The sequence below is a fragment of the Trichosurus vulpecula genome, chromosome 7 (genome assembly GCF_011100635.1).
Source record: "Trichosurus vulpecula isolate mTriVul1 chromosome 7, mTriVul1.pri, whole genome shotgun sequence".
In the NCBI taxonomy this organism is placed as follows: domain Eukaryota; kingdom Metazoa; phylum Chordata; class Mammalia; order Diprotodontia; family Phalangeridae; genus Trichosurus; species Trichosurus vulpecula.
The window spans coordinates 243,372,676-243,377,048 of record NC_050579.1 but is presented as its reverse complement, the minus strand read 5'-3'; the positions used below and the strand labels follow the sequence as shown (position 1 = coordinate 243,377,048).

The following is a 4,373-nucleotide window of genomic DNA, read 5'->3' as shown; positions in this document are numbered from 1 at the left end:
ATGTTGAAGGGACCCGCATTTGGCATTGATCTTGGCACCACTTACTCCTGTGTGGCAGTCTTCCAACATGGGAAAGTAAAGATCGTTGTTAATGACCAAGGAAACAAGACCACTCCAAGCTACGTCACCTTCACCAACACTGAACATTTAATCGGTGATGCTACAAAGAATCAAGTTGCAATGAACCCCACCAACACAGTTTTTGATGCCAAACATCTGACTGGTGGCAGATTTGATGATGCAGTTGTACGGTCAGACATGAAGCATTGACCTTTCATGGTGGTGAATGATGCAGGCAGGTCTAAGGCCCAAGTGGGAGACCAAAAGTTTCTATCCAGAAGAAGTATCTTCTATGGTCTTGATCAAGATGAAGGAAATTGCTGAAGCTTACCTTGGGAAGACTGTCACAAATGCCATGGTCACAGTACCAGCCTATTTCAATGATTCCCAATGCCAAGCCACCAAAGATGCTGAAACTACTGCTGGTCTCAATGTGCTTTGAATCATCAATGAGCCAACTGCTGTTGCTATTGGTTGGTGCCAAGAGAAATGTGTTGATCTTTGACCTTGGAGGTGGTGCTTTCGATGTTTCCATTCCTACCATTGAAGACGGCATCTTTGAGGTCAGGTCCACAGCTGGGGACACCCACTTGATTGGAGAGGACTTTGACAACAGAATGGTCAACCATTTCATTGCCGAGTTCAAGCAAAAATACAAGAAGGACATCAGTGAGAGCAAGAGGGCTGTTTGCCATCTTCACACCACTTGTGAGTGTACCCTCTCTTCAAGTACCCAGGCCAGTGTTGAGATTGACTCCCTCTGTGAAGGTACTGACTTCTATACATCAATCACTGGAGCCCATTTCGAAGAGCTGAATCCTGATCTCTTCCGTGGCACACTGGACCCTATGGAAAAGGCCTTAAGAGATGCCAAACTAGATAAATCACAGATTCATGACATGATCCTGGTGGATGGTTCTACTCAAATCCCCAAAACCCAGAAGCTTCTGCAAGATTTCTTCAATGGCAAAGAACTCAACAAGAGTATCAATCCTGATGAGGCCGTTGCTTATGGTGCAGCTGTCCAGGCTGCCATTTTGTCTGGGGATAAATCTGAGAATGTGCAGGACTTGCTGCTGTTAGATGTCACTCCTCGTTCCCTTGGAATTGAAACTGCTGGTGGAATTATGACCATTCTGATCAAACATAATACCACTATCCCCACCAAGCAGACACAGACCTTTACCACCTATTCATACAACCAGCCTGGTGTGCTTATTCAGGTTTATAAAGGTGAGAAAGCAATGACAAAGGATAACAACCTACTTGGCAAATTTGAGCTCACAGGAATCCCCCAGCACCCACGGGTGTTCCTCAGATTGAAGTAACTTTTGACATTGATGCAAATGGCATCCTCAATGTTTCTGCTGTGGATAACAGCACAGGCAAGGAGAACAAGATCATCATCACCGATGACAAAGGACATCTGAGCAAAGAAGACATTGAGCACATGGTCCAGGAGGCTGAGAAATACAAGGCTGAGGATGAGAAGCAGAGAGACAAGGTGTCTTCCAAGAGTTCTCTGGAATCTTACACTTTCAACATGAAGGCCACCGTAGAGGATGAGAAACTGCAAGGCAAGACTGGGGATGAAGACAAACAGAAGATCCTTGACAAATGTAATGAAATAATCAACTGGCTGGATAAGAACCAGACTGCTGAGAAGGAGGAATTTGAGCATCAGCGAAAAGAATTGGAGAAGGTCTGCAACCCCATCATTGCTAAGCTGTGCCAGAGTGCAGGGGGAATTGGAGAAGGTCTGCAACGCCATCATTACTAAGCTGTACCAGAGTGCAGGGGGCGTGCCAGGAGGCATGTCTGGTGGTGGGTTCCCAGGGGGTGGAGCAGCCCCATCTGGAGTTGCTTCTTCTGGACCCACCACTGAAGAGGTGGACTAAACACACCAGTAGAAAGAGCATTCCATGCAGCTTTCCAAAAATTGAAGGACTCAAATTTGTAGCCAAATCAGTAGCAGTTTAAAAGTAACATTTAAGCTGCTGTGTAAATCTGGGCATTCTGAATACTTGAATGTGTGCAGAGGAGGAGAAGTGAACAACATTGCACTTTATCAGTACTGTAAACAAATGGAAATGCAATTCTTGACCTGGAGAATAAAATCTATTTAAATTGGCACCATAAAAAATGATAGAAGCCCAACAATCCCATGCGCACTTTCATCAGTCCTCTAAAATGCTACACAAACAATTTCACATCACACGAGAACAAGCTAGAATATAGTAAAATCTTGCCCACAATGTATACCATATCTACCTTCCCCCCTAATACTGCAATCAACCCTTGAGGCCTTAAGCCTTTACAACTTTGGCAAACGGATGTCACTCATCACCAACCGTTTGGTAAACTTCAAAATATCCACGTTACAGTAGACACCTTTTCTTCGTATACTATAGCCACTGCAGAATCAGGGGAAGCCTCTATATGTGTGATAGATCATCACTAAGCCTGCTTTGTGGTGGCCGGTGTCCCAGAAACTCTAAAGACAGATAATGGCCCAGCTTACACCAGCAAATCATTCAAGGAATTCTGTTCCATGTTCCAGATAAAACACATCACAAGAATCCCACACAACCCAACAGGACAGGCCATTGTAGAAACATGTAACAAGGACATTAAAATTCTCTTAGAAAAACAAAAGAAAGGGGGAGGTGGGCAGGAAAAAAAGGATAAGAAGAAGGTTGGATCAAGTACTATATGCTATAAATTTTCTAACACCAGATGACCAAAACTTAACCCCACAAAAACATTTTAATAGACAAAAACAAAAATTCCAGAATGATGAGGACATACAAGTCATGTGGAAAGACCCAAAAACAGGATGTTGGGAGGGGCCAACAAGGCTACTAATGTGAGGGTGAGGGTATGCTTGTGTCTCCCCAGATGATGCAGAAAAGCCAATCTAGATCCCAGAGAAAAGCATCCAATCCTGTGACTACATTGGCCAACAGAATAAGGATGCTCAAAATACAGAAAAAGCCCAGAACAGAGAAGAGGAGAAGAAACTAAAGACCCAGGAGGAGGGGCAGCTGAAAGATCCTCACTACCCTTCTTGCCATGATGATGATTTCAGGGGTGAAAGAAAATAATAAGTGTCACTAGGCATGTATGCATTTTTCACCATGGCTTGGGCTCACCACCTGGCAGAATTCAGCCAAGCTGCCAGGCAGCCTTAAACTCAATGTCTGGTGCAGACAGACAGGGTGTCATGGTCACCATGGGTTCTATTGTGGCGATTTTTGTGACCGATTCTATTATCACCAGTCAAAACAGACACTATCCGCATCTATAGAAAATTCTTGCCACCATGAGTCTCATCACTGTGAATCACAGTATATGGTACACACATCATTCAGGGGAGGGGGATTACTATGTATGAGCTTGTCTCCCATATTCCTATTTTTTCGTATCTACAAATTCATCCTTTTGCAATGCAGCGGAATGTGTTTGCTGCCAATACAATCAAGATCAACTGATCAATATAACATGTTATAATTGTTTCCTATGAGATAAAAAATTATTCAAATGGAGTATGGCATAATCATAATATGACACAAGATACAAGTGATTTAGAATTTACCACCCATCTAATTGAACACAGCAAAGCCCCAGGAATTGATCCTGAAGGCATTGCAGTTGAGTTATTACAACTCCTAAAGCAAGTCACCCCATTAAGCAACATCGTTGTGCTTTTTATTCCACTTTCTTCCATTGTTTGCCTTCCTAACACTGTTGTGTCTCATAGGACCCTGCCTTCTACAAGTCATTATTGGACTCATCATTACAATTAAGACAGACTTGCATGAGTTTAAGTGCCATTTAAAAAAGGGGGGAGATGTAGAGGGCCAGCTCTGAGAAAGTCCATTCTGGGATAAAATACAGGCCAGGTTTTCACTGAAGCCTGTTCTTGCCCTTGGGCTGATAACTCAGGATGTGGGCTCTCCAAACCCCCTCAGCACACATGTGCTAAATACACTGTTCCTCTGTGGGCTGTTGACACAATATTGTTATGGCAAAAGGGAACAAAGCACAAGAAAGTCAAGCAATGTAACAAAATGTTTCGCACAAGAACTTGTTTATCTGCTTGCCTAAAAAGTATATAAACCCTTTCCCTCAGATTAATAAATGGAGTTGTGCTAACCTCTTCCGCCTCACCCCCGTACTCTTTTTACTTTCTGCAGCATCTTTTTTCCCTCTCATACCTTGGCACCATGGCTGCTGGCAGCAGTAGATTACATATAAAAATTTGATATAAGTGTCCAAAGAAGGTTCAAAGAAATGATCTCCCCATTGCTTGG

The 4,373-nt window shown here is 43.3% G+C and overlaps 1 pseudogene; it reads left to right on the top strand.

Annotated features, from left to right (window-relative positions):
- On the top strand, positions 1–1,958 carry LOC118856920 (annotated as a pseudogene).
- Positions 1,959–4,373: the final 2,415 nt, after the last annotated feature.